Source organism: Siphateles boraxobius, unplaced genomic scaffold, assembly GCF_051911475.1.
Source record: "Siphateles boraxobius isolate OS27281-9 unplaced genomic scaffold, OSU_SipBor_1 15, whole genome shotgun sequence".
Taxonomy (NCBI): Eukaryota; Metazoa; Chordata; class Actinopteri; order Cypriniformes; family Leuciscidae; genus Siphateles; species Siphateles boraxobius.
The window spans coordinates 2,361,849-2,382,009 of record NW_027508755.1 but is presented as its reverse complement, the minus strand read 5'-3'; the positions used below and the strand labels follow the sequence as shown (position 1 = coordinate 2,382,009).

General features: G+C 40.1%; 1 long non-coding RNA gene across 1 annotated transcript; it reads right to left on the bottom strand.

Annotated features, from left to right (window-relative positions):
* Positions 1-14,769: 14,769 nt before the first annotated feature.
* Positions 14,770-15,373, bottom strand: LOC143738561 (uncharacterized). Its single transcript, XR_013203905.1, has 3 exons — positions 15,289-15,373; positions 14,936-15,002; positions 14,770-14,851 (listed from the first exon to the last, which is right to left on the bottom strand). It is a non-coding gene; the product is annotated as an uncharacterized LOC143738561 (long non-coding RNA).
* Positions 15,374-20,161: the final 4,788 nt, after the last annotated feature.

Below are 20,161 nucleotides of genomic sequence, written 5' to 3'. Positions count from 1 at the left end.
AAGTTCAAGTGTATGCAATTCAAGGGGACTAAAATAAAAGTATCTCTGATTGTGTTTTGGGTGAATCCGACCGTCTGAGATATTAGCCAAAACCTCTGTTTAGTGACGAAACTGACGAGATTGTGATCGTGAGACCCGCAGTAGATGTGAGGACCTCTAAGCGGCATAGTTTCCTAATCTGAACGGGTAAAACATAATTAAAGAGTTTCAAAAGAATAATCAGACATTCGCTCACTTTTAATGATACCCAGATATCATTAAAACCCTTTTTCATTTATGGAGTCAGATGAAATAACGAGTCAATACATATGAGAAAAAATGTGTTCCATTTAATCTTGTTGTGTTGCGTAAAAGGGAAGACAGTAACACGCAGAGACCTTCACCTGTATTATTGGAAACCCTCATTGGACCAATAAACAGGCTTACACATGCTGTGATCTGAAAATTAATCTTATTGAGATAGTTAGGTTTACCTTGTTGGCAACAACTTTTTGATTCTTCAGCATATATGAATATAGGTATGTTTCTTATAATCCAAAATATTTAATAAACATTGTTCTGATCAAAACACTTTCAAATAAATTTATTTAGAAACACAGACATCAATAATCAGCCTGTGGATCTCAACAATGGTGACCATAATAAAGCATGTTGCAGTGGCTGCCACCAATCACAACTCATTAATGGCTCCCATCATGCATTGCGATATGAATAATTTATGATCTGAATTTTCTATGTAATTTACTTTTCCTAATTGAATATTCTGCTCGTCACCATTGTTGAGATTCATAGACTGAATCTTGAAGTCTGTGAGTGCCTAATAAGAAAGCTTTATTTTTTAAGAAACAAATTTTAAGAAATCCTTTTTATTATTTTATTTAGCTAAAATTCTGGATATTTATTCAGAATCACAGTTATGCTGTAACCAACAACATAAATCAAAATCATAAAGTTCAAGTGATGACTGTCATAATATAACAAACACCATCAGATCACTTTTTCTTTGTTCATCTGGCAGTTATAACTCAGATACATCAGCCAAATAAAATCTAAAGTTAATAATATAAGGGTCATGAGCCCAACTAAAGCAACCAATGATCGCCATAACGGTGGCTTACAATTTTAGATTTTCATCTTCAGTGATTCTGCTTGTTAACATCAGGTGTCTTCAATAATGCTCAATCATCACTTAATTATCTCATTAACTTTAACACTCTTGAGTGTGGACTCATATACACTCCCAGGAGTGTTAATTTAACACTGGATTTTTTGCTGTGTACAAAGAGCCATAGTTAACTGACAAGCTGAGCCATATCGCATTAATTATCGCTGGCCATACACCCGCGATATTGATGCAATATGACTCAGCTTGTCAGTTGAATGCCACTCCATCTGAAAGCAGATGAAGGCGATTTACTACTAATCAAGGAACCGGCTTTACTGACGAGATGCGCATAACAATATCGTGCGATATATCGCCCAGCCCTAATATAGACTCACTCAGACATCAATAATCAGCGTATGAATCACAACAATGGTGACAATGAAAAAAAAACTTTTTGGGTTGTCACCATTGTTGAGATTCATATGTTGATTTGTGATGTCTCTATACAACTAAAATAATTGACCAGTTCAAAACTTGTTTTGTGTAACATATATATATATATTTTTTTTAAAATGCAGATTTTTATAATACTGCTACCACAATTCAATTTATAATTAATTAAAGATTTTGAATAAAGCTTAATCCCACCTACATACTCTTTAATCTAAGCTACTATATTCAGAGATTTGAATGACACATCAGTGAATCAGATCATCATATGATGACAAAAACATCTTCAATTAATGATCAAAATCATCTGACATTTTCTCCAACATTTATTTTTATGACAAATGTGTATCAAATATACAGAGAAAGCAACCAGAGAAATACATAAGTTAAAAACCGAAGGGTCATGAGCCCAACTAAAGCAGACACTGATCCCAATCATGGTGACATCAAATTTATTTTAAAGTTTTTAACACTTTATTTAAATTAGCATATTTAAATAAAGTGTAAAAATGTGACTATTTTATTTTGATAATGAACAGGCTGGCAAGATTGAAATGCTGGAATATGTTGTGTGTGAGGCGCCGGCGCGATGGAATAATAAATATATTCTCCGTTATTTTGTACAGGACATCATTCGAAACTGCAGAGTTTTTACTTATATTTGTTTACACTCGCAATAAAACACAACATTGTGCTTTTGTAAAATAAAGAAAACAAACAGACTGCCGTCTCGGGTTCCTTTCCGTCAACTTGTTTGTGAAGTGCCGCGCCTCAATGAACCAAACTCAACAGCATGCAGTTTTTTCTTTCGTTTTATTAATTTATTAATGTTTATTTTGACTGATTTCAGTATTTATTTTCAAGTATTTCTTCAAATGCATAATGCATATAATCCTTCAAACTACGGTAAGGACAATAGCTCAAGCCCCTGTGAGCCAAAAAAAGTATAATTTATGATTATTTTAATAAAAATGATATGGTAACAGGGTTGAAATTTAAGTAACAGGGTTGCGAAAAGTTACAGGGGTTGGATAGATACATTACTTTTGATTAAAGATCAGGTCAATAATGTGACAAATGCTCAGGAACACAAATTCTATTAATTATTTAGCTGAGCTATTTATAATAGATAGTCCTTTATGAGTGGATTGAAGGAGATTCAACCGTTACCTCTACAGGGTTGCAAATTAATACTAATATTAGCTTTTTTCTCATGAATAGAAGCTAGCTGTATAGCTAGCTCTAACTGTCATCTTTAGGACAAACTTACTTAGGCTATGTAAATAATAATAAGAAAACCTTTAAATGTATTTGTCTTAATTCTCATAATAAGTGTTAAAGGGTTGCATTGGTTGGATTGACACATTCAATCAAGGCTAGAAGTTGTATACATGAATATCAGATGATGTCACCAACGTCTCCTCACTGACGTCACTCAATTCTAAAACTTGTCTTCCGCCATCTTGAGTACCTGATTCGGCAAGATCGATACATCAGTCACAAAGGAATTAGAGCTTATTCTCTGGCCGAGGCCGAGCCCGAACTTGCGGGCCGATATTTCCCGTCACTATCCTCGGGCCGGGCCCTTGATCTAGAGATGTGCACTCCCAATGCAAAAGAGTGCGGCGCGGGACTAGATTTGATGGCCGAGTGCGAGCGGCAATGCACTCTCTGTGTGTGTGCGCGTTGCAGGGAGAATAAAACGATTCGCGGGACTCCCGCAAACTGGAAATATCTATGAATAAAACATATCAAACTAATAAATTTTTGCAGAAAAGCAACAAGAACTAAAACAAAATAGAAACTATTTACAGGCCAGAGTTTCCTTTTAAAACACGTTTGCAGCGTTGAGCGATGTAGCCAATCACAGACATACGTGTTGATTTCTTCAACGCAAAGGCCAATCAGAAGCATTTAAGATAGACTCCCCTCACTGCTCAAAACCTCTATGCTCAAAACTGACTTTTTGTTCAGAGCTCTACATGCTGACAAATCCTCTAATTGTAACAAACGAAGTGTATATATATTATGAAAGATTCATTGTGCCGTCAGCTTAATTGATATTAACAGAGATGTGAGATCGCGATTAACTGATGTCATCTTTTTAGGAATTATTATTGCACTTTGCGCGCAGTCAAAATCCTTCAATCATATCATGCCCAACCATGCATGCAGCGGCTTGCTTTTATGTTATAACAGTGGTTTGTGTGTGCAAACTCTCTGTGCAGTGTTCATGTTGTCTGTGGTGAGTGGATGTAAATGATAATGAGCTTACGCTATCTTAGGGCTGTGCGATATCACGATTTATGATCGTGGATTAAAACATATCCACCTTCTGCTTTTGAAGAAATGTCGTAGTATCGTGCATTCTATCAGTTGCAGTTCTGGCGCCTCCGTCTCAGCATAGGCTACAACGCTACGTATATTCACATCAAATGTTAACGCAAAGGAAGGGGACAATGCAGTTCATATAAGTTCATTATTCGCATGTGCTAACAAGTCATTCACGTGTTGATGCGCGGTTCTAACGAGCGCTTTTCTGAGCGCGTACACCGCTTTGCACGCGCACCAAGCCTGTCTAACAACAGCGACAGGTTACTGAACTAAGTTATCTTTCTAGTCTTATTGCGCGAATACTGTCAAATACACACAGGGTTTACATAAACAAAGTTGGTTATGTATAAAGTGAAACAAACAGAGATAATCTGCTTCCTAGCTAATGCCGTCAGTATTGTAGACAGTACCCGGCAGGTACTCAAGATGGCGGCAGTCAACTGGAAAAAGAGCGGATGACGTAAGAGGTCATGTGACTGATATTCATGTATAATAATATGAAAAATCGAAAAGAGAACATACCTTTGTTCTATACATTCTGGCGGCAAACTGCTTATTGGTGTCATTTCCTGTGAATCATGTCACTCACTATTTTTTTCTTCTTCTGCTAGGATAGGTATTTTTTGAAAAAAAAAAGAAAAAAGAAAGCCACCACTACTGGTCACATCTGGTTAGTCTGATTTGCTTAGATTCAGTGAAGTCGTGTCCCAGTCCCACCACTTTTTCTCAGGATCGATAATGTCCCCCACCACTTTTTAAAATATTGAGGCACGGATGTAGGCTAATAAATAAAACATCTCCTAGCAGAGCATTAATTTATTTCGTTATTAAATAAGAGATCTAGCGCTAAAATGTGTTGTTTTTTAAATCAAGCTGAGCGCTATTTGCCGCTGCTATCAGTTGGATGGATACAGTTCTCTTGTGACTCGCGCAGTCGGACGCGCGCTTCAATCTATCGCCGTTGCGGAGACTATCCATTCCGGTGAAATCACATTATAACAGACAGATATGCATTTGTATGCACTTGATGCTCTGCCAGGCCCCAGCACCAACTCTGCTCTGCCAGGCCCCAGCACCAACTCTGCTCTGCCAGGCCCCACCACCAACTCTGCTCTGCCAGGCCCAAGCACCAACTCTGCTCTGCCAGGCCCCACCACCAACTCTGCTCTGCCAGGCCCCAGCACCAACTCTTCTCTGCCAGCCCCCACCACCAACTCTGCTCTGCCAGGCCCCAGAACCAACTCTGCTCTGCCATGCCCCACCACCAACTCTGCTCTGCAAGGCTCCAGCACTATCTCTGTTCTGCCAGGCCCCACCACCAACTCTGCTCTGCCAGGCCCCACCACCAACTCTGCTCTGCCAGGCCCCACCACCAACTCTGCTCTGCCAGGCCCCAGCACCAACTCTGCTCTGCCATGCCCCACCACCAACTCTGCTCTGCAAGGCTCCAGCACTATCTCTGTTCTGCCAGGCCCCACCACCAACTCTGCTCTGCCAGGCCCCACCACCAACTCTGCTCTGCCAGGCCCAAGCATCAACTCTGCTCTGCGAGGCTCCAGCACTATCTCTGTTCTGCCAGGCCCCAGCACTAACTCTGCTCTGTCAGGCCCCACCACCAACTCTGCTCTGCCAGGCCCCACCACCAACTCTGCTCTGCCAGGCCCCAGCATCAACTCTGCTCTGCAAGGCTCCAGCACTATCTCTGTTCTCCCAGGCCCCAGCACCAACTCTGCTCTGTCAGGCCCCAACACCAACTCTGCTCTGCCAGGCCCCAACAATAACTCTACTCTGCCAGGCCCCAGCACCAACCCTGGCCTGCCTAGCAGGCCCAGTTATGCTTCTGCTATCACCAGCTCACCCTTACCCAGCAATGCTATTGCTGACAGCGGCCTACCTTCTCCAGAAGACATCCGGCCATATCCAAAAGCTGGCCCCAGAAAAGCAGCCAGCAAAGGAAGAAAACTACGCAAATCAGAAAGTCTTACTGACACGCCAGTGAAGCAGCAACTAGAAATAGAAAAGAATAAGGCTAAATCTAGCAAAAAGCTGTTCCAAAAGAAAGGGAAGCAAGGGCCAAAATCTGGACCAACAAAGAACAAGGCCGCTAAAAGAAGAAAAATCATACAAGAGTCATCATCAGATGATGAAGAGTGCTTCTGCCTCGTCTGTGTAGAGCCATTTTCAAACAGTCGTCCAAAGGAGACCTGGGTAAAATGTGTAAAATGCAACAATTGATTGAGGCCCATGATGCTTGCACCTCCGGCCAGGCAATTTATGTGTGCCAGAATTGTGACAGATGAGTCTGATTAGTCAGTTCATTTGGTATGACATTCATACCATTGTGATGTATGGTGCTCAGTAAATGTTAGACAGTGTGAAACGTGTGACAACATACCCCGCTCTCCCTACACAGCGTTTGTTATTTTTTGTTAATTTGAATTTACTATTACTTCATTAAAATCTTGCTAACATTAGTCAATGCACTGTGAACTAATAATGAACAGCTGTATTTTTAACTAACGTTGACAAAGATTAACAAACACAGCAACAAATATATTGCTCATGGTTAGGTACATTCATGAACATTCTGTATTCAACATTAATTTCCTTATGTTTTGTGCTGTATTGTCATCTCAAGGTTTTTAGTGTCACAGGACAATGTTGTGAACTATTACTTTTACTTTGCCTAGTAAAACGGGCAAATCTGTTTTATGCTGATCAGAAAAATGTATACTTATCATAGAGAGGCACTTAAGATCATGTAACTAAGATTACTCAGTAAACTCTATTCAAGTACCATCACTTAATCTCCCAAATCCTCTGTCTGCAGCTCTTGTACTATAGGTTTTTATTATTTTAAATATCAGACCAAAATCTGATATGTCCTAACAGAGAGGTCTGATGACTGGATTGAACACAATTCATTTGTTAACTTTTCACTTGATGTATTGCACTTATATACTTTAAAAGCAAAGAAGACTCTGACTGGATCTCACAACACTGGAAGATCTTCATATATAACAGGAACATTAATCATGATCAAGTAATTTTATATATATTTTATTCCCAATTTTGATTTAGAAACTTTCAAATTAATAAAACGTTTACATCACATGTAACTATGTCTTTGAATCTTTTTATTCTGACAAGAACATTTAATAATGCATAGCAACCTCTTGTTGAAACAACTGTCAAAATGGATGGCTTGCAACATTACTGTTTTGAAAGAATAACAGTAGGAATGGTAAGATCACAGTACTGGTTGTCTGCAACTTTATACATCATCCGTCTCGGAAATCTGAAACAATAAAACTACATAATATGGCAGCTTAAAACAAAATAGATGTCTTCTGTGCACGTCATTAAATAGACTACATTATCATAAGTTGAATGTGTGGTGGAGGACATGAAAATCCATCAATACTAAAAATAAATGTTTATGTTCACATGTGGACTAAACAGTAGTTAATAAACTATTGCTTCAACTAATCTCGGACTTATTTAACTTCAGTAAACACACAGAAATGAACCAATCAAACATACCTCTGCTTATGAACTAGTCCAGGCTCTGCTGTAGTCGAAAGCTGATGACGTAACATGCAGGAAGGCCCGCCCTCACGTGATACTGATTGGCCGATTGATAAGCTTAAATCTGATTGGCTAAAGAGTATGACTGGTCTGTGTAGGAGGAGAGTGCTGCCCGGAAAGTCTCAAAAATACACACACACGCATCCAAGGCGATACTCGTACATTTTAAACAAGGTTTTTGTGCACAGTTGTATATCTACGAATTGTGTTTTGCATTTGTGAAATGTATTTTATGAATATATAATTTTATTTTGCGCATATGAATTGGTTTTTGTGAATATAATTTTTTTTCACGCACGTGAATTTTTTTTTGTGTGTACGTGAATTAGGTTTCATGCATGTGAAATTGTCTACGCATGTGTGAATGATGTTTTTTGCGTGAATTATAATTGAGACTATTCTGCTTCCATAATAATTACAATCTCTGTTTTTTTTCAGAATTAAGCAGTAGGATTTTACTAGTCATCCAGTTTTTTATATCAGCTATGCATTACATTAATTGTGTGGATTGGTTAGTTTCTAGCCTGGTTAAAACCAGACCCTACTCAGTCGTAACTTTAGGGTCTGGGGAAGGTTCATTCACAGCTTATTTCCAAAGGGGCATCACCAACGGACGTCGCTCAAATGCCTCTGTAAGCAATTGCATAGACCTTAAAACCAATCAGATCAATCGTCATCTTGTAAAGCCCGCCTCAATGTTTGTGATTGGTGCCTCGATTTGGAGAGATTGGAAATGAGCTTGAATGGGCTCTTCGCCAGACTAACTTGCAGAGCAAATCTAAATTTGACGGAAGTTCGTCTGGGTTTTCCCAGGCTATTTAGTTTCGCCATGGTGTGAAGAAATATCTAGCAGATTAACATCAGCAGTTAAAACTGGTTTTCCAGGTCTTATGAAACTACATAATGCTATCTAACAGTGCAGAATGATTTCTTAAAGAGAAAAAAGTTTATCTTGATAAAACTTCTTTTAAGTAATCGACATTTCTTCATAAACAAAATAAAACTCTTGGGTTTTTTAAAGACAAAACTTTCAAATTAATAAAATTTTTACATCACATGTAACTATGTCTTTGAACCTTTTTATTCTGACAAGAACATTCAATAATGCATAACAACCTCTTGTTGAAACAACTGTCAAAATGGATGACTTGCAACATAACTGTTTTTAAAGAATTACAGTAGGAATGGTAAGATCACAGTACTGGTTGTCTGCAACTTTATACATCATCCGTCTCGGAAATCTGAAACAATAAAACTACATAATATGGCAGCTTAAAACAAAACAGATGTCTTCTGTGCACGTCATTAAATAGACTACATTATCATAAGTTGAATGTGTGGTGGAGGACATGAAAATCCATCAATACTAAAAATAAATGTTTATGTTCACATGTGGACTAAACAGTAGTTAATAAACTATTGCTTCAACTAATCTCGGACTTATTTAACTTCAGTAAACACACAGAAATGAACCAATCAAACATACCTCTGCTTATGAACTAGTCCAGGCTCTGCTGTAGTCGAAAGCTGATGACGTAACATGCAGGAAGGCCCGCCCTCACGTGATACTGATTGGCCGATTGATAAGCTTAAATCTGATTGGCTAAAGAGTATGACTGGTCTGTGTAGGAGGAGAGTGCTGCCCGGAAAGTCTCAAAAATACACACACACGCATCCAAGGCGATACTCATACATTTTAAACAAGGTTTTTGTGCACAGTTGTATATCTACGAATTGTGTTTTGCATTTGTGAAATGTATTTTATGAATATATAATTTTATTTTGCGCATATGAATTGGTTTTTGTGAATATAATTTTTTTTCACGCACGTGAATTTTTTTTTGTGTGTACGTGAATTAGGTTTCATGCATGTGAAATTGTCTACGCATGTGTGAATGATGTTTTTTGCGTGAATTATAATTGAGACTATTCTGCTTCCATAATAATTACAATCTCTGTTTTTTTTCAGAATTAAGCAGTAGGATTTTACTAGTCATCCAGTTTTTTATATCAGCTATGCATTACATTAATTGTGTGGATTGGTTAGTTTCTAGCCTGGTTAAAACCAGACCCTACTCAGTCGTAACTTTAGGGTCTGGGGAAGGTTCATTCACAGCTTATTTCCAAAGGGGCATCACCAACGGACGTCGCTCAAATGCCTCTGTAAGCAATTGCATAGACCTTAAAACCAATCAGATCAATCGTCATCTTGTAAAGCCCGCCTCAATGTTTGTGATTGGTGCCTCGATTTGGAGAGATTGGAAATGAGCTTGAATGGGCTCTTCGCCAGACTAACTTGCAGAGCAAATCTAAATTTGACGGAAGTTCGTCTGGGTTTTCCCAGGCTATTTAGTTTCGCCATGGTGTGAAGAAATATCTAGCAGATTAACATCAGCAGTTAAAACTGGTTTTCCAGGTCTTATGAAACTACATAATGCTATCTAACAGTGCAGAATGATTTCTTAAAGAGAAAAAAGTTTATCTTGATAAAACTTCTTTTAAGTAATCGACATTTCTTCATAAACAAAATAAAACTCTTGGGTTTTTTAAAGACAAAACTTTCAAATTAATAAAATTTTTACATCACATGTAACTATGTCTTTGAACCTTTTTATTCTGACAAGAACATTCAATAATGCATAACAACCTCTTGTTGAAACAACTGTCAAAATGGATGACTTGCAACATAACTGTTTTTAAAGAATTACAGTAGGAATGGTAAGATCACAGTACTGGTTGTCTGCAACTTTATACATCATCCGTCTCGGAAATCTGAAACAATAAAACTACATAATATGGCAGCTTAAAACAAAACAGATGTCTTCTGTGCACGTCATTAAATAGACTACATTATCATAAGTTGAATGTGTGGTGGAGGACATGAAAATCCATCAATACTAAAAATAAATGTTTATGTTCACATGTGGACTAAACAGCAGTTAATAAACTATTGCTTCAACTAATCTCGAACTTATTTAACTTCAGTGAACACAGAAATTAACCGATCAAACATACCTCTGCTTATGAACGAGTCCAGGCTCTACTGTAGTTGAAAGCTGATGACGTAACATGCAGGAAGGCCCGCCCTCACGTGATACTGATTGGTCGATTGATAAGCTTAATTCTGATTGGCTAAAGAGTATGACTGCTCTGTGTAGGAGGAGAGTGCTGCCAGGAAAGTCTCAAAAACACACACACACACACACATCCAAGGCGATACTCGTACATTTTAAACATTCAAAGGTTTTTGTGCACAGTTGTATATCTACGAATTGTGTTTTGCATTTGTGAAATGTATTTTATGAATATATAATTTTATTTTGCACATGTGAATTGCTTTTTGTGAATATAAATTTTTTTCACGCACGTGAATTTTTTTGTGTGTACATGAATTAGGTTTCATGCATGTGAAATTGTCTACGCATGTGTGAATGATGTTTTTTTTGCGTGAATTATAATTGAGACTATTCTGCTTCCATAATAATTACAATCTCTGTTTTTTTCAGAATTAAGCAGTAGGCTGATACATTAATTTTGTGGACTGGTTAAGTAGTAATACGATTCGGCTTATGTCAAAATGATTTATGACCCTATGATTGACAGGTGGGCGGGGCTAACCTTTGACCTTCCGGAGGATGTTCCGGAGGTCCTTTAATGTAGGGATTAACCTTTGACATTCCGGAGGATGTTCCGGAGGTCCTTTAATGTAGGGATTAACCTTTGACCTATCGATCGATCAAGTTGACAGTTGTCTTTGCCCTATTGACCTTTGTATTATACGTCAAGTTGCCAGTTGTCTTTGCCCCATTGATATTGGCCTATTGACCCCGGGGGGGAAATAACTTCTTGCTGTGGGAAATCCCCTCCATGCCAGCCGTGTCGGGGTTAGTGAGAAAATAATTGTTTTAATGTCGCATATAGATTAGAATAAAACATGGGGGTGTCCAAAAAGTAAAATCATCTTACCGTTTCACTATGGTGAAAAAAAGTTCCTCCGAGTGATTCTCTCCTTTTGCATCTGACAGTCTCCGCACTGTGTGTGTGTGCGTCTGTCTGTGAGTGTGTGCGTGACATCCGATATCCTGGCATTCCTGAGCACGCTATATAAATGGGGATAGTGAGAAAAAGAGATTTTCTAATAATGCTACATATCTCACAAACTAAAGTTGAAAAGCATGCTGCTCCTTTAAAATGGTTATAAATTTTAGTCATTTACAAATATCTTACACTAAAGTTGAAAAAGCTTTGATCTTTAAAAGTATATAAATGAAATGTACATTTAGTCATTTAAAAATATCTTACACTAAAGTTGAAACACATTCTGTTCTTTAAAAAGTATATAAATGATTATAAAAAATCTTTTAAAAACAAAAATAAATAAATAAATTTTCACCTGGGTTGAAGAAGTAAATCTACCGCCATGTGTCTGGCCTCGTGGGTATGAGGGTTTGATTTAATGGAAGTTGTGAAGGTTTTATGTTTGAACTTTGACACGAGACTTCGCAGGATCTCCCTCCATATTCCAGAGGAGAGGGGATTGCTGAGGACGGTGGAAGTGAGAAAATATCTCCCAGTAACTAAAGTTGAAACACATTCTGTTCTTTAAAAGTATATGAATGAAATATTTATAAAATTTACATTTAGTCATTTACAAATATAATATTTTCACACTAACTAAAGTTGAAAACGTTCTGTTCTTTACAAGTATATATGAAACGGTTATAACATTTACATTTAGTCATTTACAAATATATTATCTTCACCCTAAGTAGAGTTGAAATACATTCTGTTCTTTAAAAGTATATAAATGATATGATTATATCGTTCATTTTAAAATTAACCATCTTTTCTAAATTCACTGAAACACAGTGCACCAATTAGTTTTGTTTTAGATGAACACAAAATAAAGAAAATCATCTTACATATTCAGAGAATTGAAGAAGTAAATCCCATCACATCATTGTCCATATAACGTATGAATGTATTTATAAAGATGCAATAAGTTTAAAGTTTTGATACAAAATATCCCAAAGTATTTTTCTCCCACACCGGCGTTTTGAAACTCTGTGATTTAGAGTGGAGGAGGAATGGGTGTCTGTGTGCGTGTGTGCGTGTGTGTGTGTGTGTGTGTGTGTGTGTGTGTGTGTGTGTGTGTGTGTGTGTGTGTGTGTGTGTGTGTGTGTGTGTGTGTGTGTGTGTGTGTGTGTGTCAGTGTGTGTTACATGAGACCCTCCGCATTGCTGGGGACAGTGAGAAAAATAAAAGAAGATTTAAATTCAATTCAATGAATTATTTAAAGTCTTAATAAAACGTTGTAATACAGTCGTATCTTCTATTTATCTTTTTAATGATTTTGTTTAATGGTGCTCTAAAGTATAATGTTTATTAATATAGTCATAGCCATAATGATTTTTGTACTGTATCCCGTACACCTAAACACGACCATCACAGAAAAAGGCAGTTTTACATTGTTTTTTACATACTGTTTTAGTCTCACACACACACACTAACCCGGCTCCATAAAATTAACCAATCTCTATTTTTAAATTAAATGATTATAAATAAAGTATATAACTCAATGAATATTAACAAGTATGTTACTAAAATGAATTCAAACTATTTAAACATAGTTTTAGCTAAATGAATTTATATATAAATAAAAAAGTATATAAATATAAAAATACCTTACATTTCCACAGTGCTGAAGATGTAGTTCTTTATGCAATGATAAAAACAGTCCAAAGTCATAAACAAAATTTTATTCCTTTTTTATTCCTTCAGTGATAAACTACAGGGTGAAATGAATGCATGACCCCCTCACAGAGACGAGAGGAGTTACAGGACAGATGAGCCTCTGGGATGTGCCAATGTCATAGCATATGTAAAGTTAGTCTGCTTTCCAGAGTTTTATTCATACTAAATTCATTTGAAATATTAAAAGTTTAAATTAGATCTTTTAAAATTAAAAGACTGTTTAAATCAAAGCTTTAACGTTTTATTAAAATCGTATCTTCTATTTATCTTCTTAGAAGACTTCTGTATGATATAAATGATTTTACATAAATTTAACCTAAGGTATTATTTTTACTAAAGCGTCTGTTCAAAAAATAAAGCAAAAACTGTACTTTGGTATCTTAGATCTTATACAAATTATTTCAAACAGTATTTTTGTCCATGCCGCATGAAACATGTTGTCAAAGTTTGTCACAATGTTTTTTTGTTTTTGTAGTTGTTGTTTTTGTTTTTAAGAAATCCCAGGACTCTACATTGCTCTTATTTAGATTACGTTGTATCATTTATAAAACCACCGTACATTTTCAGAGATGCGATGTACCTTTTTTGGTCCATCACACAGCATATTTAATTTTACTCATCTTAATTCAAAGCATGATCTTACTTTTTCTACGGTAGCTATGATCTATTGCACGTATAAGGTGTATATCATTTTTTACTTTTCTTGTATCTCCCGAACTATCCTTAATCAGTGTGGAAACATACAGGCTGAACCCCTTTACTGAGAATATACTATCGGTTATCTACTCAAAATATATATGTAGAACTTTAAAATGTTAGCATTTGTTGATGCGACAGTATAGTAGGAGGCATGCCCTTTGACCTCCTCCATTTTGGAGGCTTACAGCTTAGTCCTAAAGCGGCTACAGTAATTTATTGCCATGTGTAACCTGAAAAAACAAGAGGTGATAAAAAATGTTAACGATGACCTCATGGCTACGGCTGTGAGAGGACTCCATTCCCTACTGAAAGAACATTGTGGACACACAGCTCTGACGTTTTCCAAGAGTATTTTGCCCAGCCTCTTCTTTATAAACAGACAAGACAAATCATTTCTGGACCAAAAACTTTTGCACATCTTTCAGGCTCTACATGTGCTGTTGTTGGTTGTTTTAACAATTCAAAGAAGATAAAAAACTTTTTAGAAACTGGGTGCTTTGAAACAATTTAAGAACCCTAGAGCTGTTAAACATGTGGTTCAATAACAATGTTCAATATAAACAAGAATCCATCTCTAATGCGACTGAGCTCGTTTCACATATAACTGTTGATAGTTAGGTATAATCGTTAGATAATTTATCAAACGATTGAAATTTACGATATGTTAAAACATTTTGATGATGGGCTTGCACAAAGCATTGACCAGGTCCTTGGCAATGCTTTCACAATTCACACAGTCCAGCAGTTCCCTCATCTTCATCACACAGTCCACCAGTTCCCTCATCTTCATCCGGCGTGTTGGATTCGCTCGCACATTTGCAACTGATCCATTGTGCAAGTCAAGATCGTCAATGATTGGATCAATGTTCTTCATTTTTCCAACCAACTGACTGGTGTTTGCTTTCAGAAACCCTTGATGATCTGAGAATATAAAAATTGAAAAATTAAAACAGGAAAAGGAAAATGAAGGCAAAATGGGGAAAGAATATAAAGATTGAATCTAACCTTGTATTGACCCGTTTCTCTTCTTTCCCAGTCGCCCCTTTTGGACAGTATTTGGCTTTGATCAAATCTGTAGTAAAATAAATAAGTGTCGTAAAATAAAAGGCTATAGTTACATTTCTGAATAATCCAGAAGCATGACACCAGATGAGATAAATTCATCATGGCTTATTCTACAAAACCTGATTCAATAGTACCAAAAATATTTCAAATTTGTACATGACGCAGTTGGATCAGAATGTAAATTTCCTTAAAATTGGTCCCAAATAGTTAACTCCGACTGCTTAATTAAGATTAATTTTATACATTACATAGGCGAAAAACTGTTTTAATAGTTTCTCATGCATCACACTTACAATTTGCCGGTACATTTGATTTGGCAGAAGTCATGTTGATCTCAAAGGGGGAGCCATGAGTTAAACCAGTTATGATAGGCGAAAACACATGGTCACCATCAGATGCAGAGATTTTGCCTGTTCACATAAAATATCTGTCAGTTCATCTGTTCATTATACAGCCAATAGAGTACCTGCCCCCTTTTTCACAGTCGCTGGTTACCGGAAGTGTTTTTACTTCCAGAAAACGCCTGTTGCACTCTATAATGTTTCTCATTAAAAATAAATATAAACCACACTAACATGTTACTTGGATGTCCGGTCGTCCTGCAGTGTTTGCTGTCTCTAGAGAGAGAGAGAAAAGGAAAGACCATGTTATTTTAAATGGAAAAAAATCATGCAATCATCCTATAGGCAGTAACGCAGTTCATTACAGTACAATGATGAAGTTTACAGTTCTTTTCCATTCAGGGGCGCATAATATCATAAATATTGAACCATCTGAAATAAGACGCTGGACGGTGCCCAGCGTCAGAATGTATAACTAAATTATGAGAATGTGTATTGTGAAAAACGCTAGGCTATATAAATAGCTTTGACTTAACTTTTATATATTTTGGTTATCACATTGTGCCATTCATATTTATAGCTTACATTTTAAACAATTTTATCATGCAAAGTGCTAAAAGTTAAAATCAAAGACAAAGTAAAAGAAGAATTAAAAAGTAGCCTACCGAAATTTAAAAAGTAAGTAACTGAAAAGGAATAAAATACAGATTAAATAATTAAATAGGCCTATGCAGATATAACCATGTCTGACTAAAATAATCTAAGTAAGATTTAAAACTGAATAAAAAACAAAACATTTATTTTAAAGTCCTTTATGGAAACCCCCCAGCGGCCAACTACAGTAAAATGTGATTGGTTGGGGGGAAATATATATATATATATATATATATATATATATATATATATATATATATATATATATATATATATATATATATATATATTCTGAAACGTATATGACGTCAAAAACATTTGATATAGAACATATAACAATGTGTAAGAGCAACAAAGCATGCTATAACAGCAATAGCATGTTTAAAACACTAATGAATTATACCGTCTTTTCCTTATGTGTAAACAATCTTTTTAAATAAAACACTGTAGCATAAATGAATTATAAAGACAATACTCACTTTTAGACATGTCTTTTGATGAGGTGGTAAGAGGAGTGAGGGTGCAAAAGTTTTTGGTCCAGAAATGATTTGTCTTGTCTGTTTATAAAGAAGAGGCTGGGCAAAATACTCTTGGAAAACGTCAGAGCTGTGTGTCCACAATGTTCTTTCAGTAGGGAATGGAGTCCTCTCACAGCCGTAGCCATGAGGTCATCGTTAACATTTTTTATCACCTCTTGTTTTTTCAGGTTACACATGGCAATAAATTACTGTAGCCGCTTTAGGACTAAGCTGTAAGCCTCCAAAATGGAGGAGGTCAAAGGGCATGCCTCCTACTATATAGTATCATCAGCCCCCCCCCCCCCCCCAAAGTCTGTTCATGCAGCCTACAGACAAACTGTCGCATCAACAAATGCTAACATTTTAAAGTTCTACATATATATTTTGAGTAGATAACCGATAGTATATTCTCAGTAAAGGGGTTCACCCTGCATGTTTCCACACTGATTAAGGATAGTTCGGGAGATACAAGAAAAGTAAAAAATTATATACACCTTATACGTGCAATAGATCATAGCTACCGTAGAAAAAGTAAGATCATGCTTTGAATTAAGATGAGTAAAATTAAATATGCTGTGTGATGGACCAAAAAAAATACATCGCATCTCTGAAAATGTATGGTGGTTCCCTTTCGTAGTCACTCCGAGTTACGTCGGATGACGACGAATGGGGGTTTCGCCTAGAAAGCCAATCATCTTCGTGTATTATAAAACGAGCCAATGGCGATGAAATGCCATGGGTCTGCAGAATTTGCATAGCGTAACTCCGCCCCACCTCGTGGGTATAAAAGGAGGACGCTCGGCAACATGCAGATATGTTTTCGCTTCGGAGCCAAGAGCTTCTCTTCACTCCACAAGCCAATCCTGACTTCATCTTCTGTGACGAGCGAACTCTCCGGTGTTGGTGTGACGGCGGTACCCAGCGAGTTCACATTGCCTGCGATCTGAGCAGTGATCTGCCAGTCTGTGTGTTTCTCCCTGGTCGCCTCAGCATCGCTGAGTTTTTTCTCTAAAAGAGCTGCACGTGGCACGTCTTTTTAAAGATGTCTCGCCCGTGTTCTTCTGGGTGCGGTCGTTTCCTGTCTTCCTTTGATGGGCACAATCGCTGCTTTGCGTGTTTGGGCTTAGAGCACGCTAAAGCAGCGCTTGTGGATGACTCATGTTCCTTCTGTGGGAACATGGCCATCGCAACACTGAGGTCTAGACTCAATGATCTCATTCGGGAGAGAGTCCCCTCATCCACACCCCGATCTACATCCTCCGCGAGAGGCTGTACTTCGGCTGGTGGACAGGGTGATCTGAGGGTTACGGTGTGGGACAATCCGACGATGCGTCCTCGGACCACGCCCCCCTCTACAGTGTTGCAACCCGCGAGTGCCGCGGTGATTCTACCGGGTTCATCCTTCGATGCCCCGCGTGTTTCATTCGGCGCTCCAGAGGAAGACTCGATGTCGATCGCGGCATCACAAGGCGGGCAAGAGTCATCGGGAAGTGACGATGCGGCTGCGTTGCCTCCTTCTGGAGCTCCAGCGTTGCCCGTATCAGATCCCGAGATGACGGCCATGCTCTCCCGGGCCGCCGCGAGCATCGGGCTTGAGTGGAACCCTCCGCCCTGCCCTGAGCGCTCGCGGTTGGATGATTGGTTTTTGGGTGCGGCTGCCGCCTCACGGCCACAGCCAACCCCAATGCCATTCTTCCCGGAGGTGCATGAGGAGTTGACGAAATCATGGAAGGCTCCCTTGACCTCCCGTGTACGTTCGTCAGCTTTCTCCGCTTTTCCTCCCCTCGATGGGGCAGCCGCCCATGGGTACACTGGGATTCCCCCGGTTGAACGCTCTGTTGCCATGCAACTATGTCCTCAGAGTGCTTCATCTCGTGGTAATCCTAAGCACCCGTCCAAGGCCTGTAGATTCTCGTCCACCTTAGTGGCGAGGTCTCACAGAGCTGCAGGACAGGCGGCTGCCGCTCTGCATGCGATGAGCACCTTGCAGGTCTACCAGGCCCAGCTGCTCAGAGATATGCACGAGGCGGGGACTGACCCAGGGCTCTTCAATGAGCTGCGTGCCGCCACTGACCTCGCTCTCCGAGCGACGAAAGTGGCCTCACGCTCCCTGGGTCAGGTGATGGCCACCTCTGTGGTCCAGGAGCGTCACCTATGGCTGAACCTGGCTGATATGCGGGACGCCGAGCGTACCCGTCTGCTCGACGCCCCCGTATCCCAGGCCGGCCTCTTCGGCGGAGCGGTTGAGGACTTTGCCCAGCAGTTCTCAACCGCACAGAAGCAGTCTGAGGCGATTAAACATATTCTGCCCCGACGGCCTGCTGCTGCCTCCACCCAGCCGTCGGTACAGACACCTCAGACTGCTCGCCGCCGAGGGCGCCCTCCTGTGGCTCCCTCCCCTCCCGCACGGCCCCAGCAGCAGCCTTCACCCGGGACGCGTCGTGGAGGAGGCCGCAGGAAGTCGCCACAGCCCTCTCCAGCCCCGCGCCCCGCTAAACGCCAGGCTAAGCGGCGCTCCTGAGACGGGCTGCTCAGTGATGGTGTCGGTTTTTTCCCAGGAGGTGGTTGCAGGCCCCCTCCTTCTTTTGTTCTCCCGCTGCCCACCCACGCTATTATGGTCAAAGAAAGAATCAATACACCCATCACTGAGCACACAGAGCCGGTTGACAGTGCGCGACGCCCCCGGGCCTCGCCGCTCTCATCCCCCTCTGTCACAGAGTTCTCGGACCGCAGTGTGTGCCGCCTCCGGGCCTCGCCACTCCCGTCCCCCTCTGTCCCGGAGGGTGCGGGCGACAGTGTGTGCCGTCTCCGGACCTCACCACTCTCGTCCCCCTCTATCGCCAGACCCCTGGCAGAGCAGACCCCCGTGGAACGCTGGTCCTTCCCTGGTCTCCTCTGTCAGGACGCGGAGCATGACCGCGCCCCCGCTCCGGGCCGCTTTGCCACCCTCGCCTGGGCTGGTCACTCCGCTTCGCTGCCCCTCCGGGGGGACGCCTGTGGTTCGTATGACCCCGCTGGTTCAGTATCTGACAGCTTGGTTGGAGCTTCCCAGCCTTTCTCGCTGGGTCGCCCGAACTATGAGGCTCGGCTATGCGATTCAGTTCGCACGGTCTCCTCCCCGCTTCAGGGGAGTTCGCTTCACTATGGTCGGTGGCAATGCCCCTATCATGAGAGCGGAGGTTGCTACCCTGCTGGCGAAGGGTGCAATCGAGACTGTCCCTCCAGCCGAGATGAAGTCAGGGTTTTACAGCCCGTACTTCATTGTCCCCAAGAAATCCGGTGGGTTACGGCCGATCCTGGATCTGCGCGTCTTGAACCGCTCCCTTCAGAGGCTGCCGTTCAAGATGCTCACGGCCAAACGCATTTTCGAATGTGTGCGGCCACGGGATTGGTTTGCAGCCATAGACCTGAAGGACGCCTACTTTCATGTCTCCATCTTACCTCGACACAGACCGTTCCTACGGTTTGCTTTCGAGGGGCAGGCATACCAGTACGCGGTTCTCCCCTTCGGGCTAGCCCTGTCTCCTCGCGTCTTCACGAAGATCGTCGAGGCTGCCCTTGTTCCCCTTCGGGAACAAGGGGTTCGCATCCTGAACTATCTCGACGACTGGCTGATCCTAGCTCACTCTCGAGACCAGGTTTGCGAACACAGG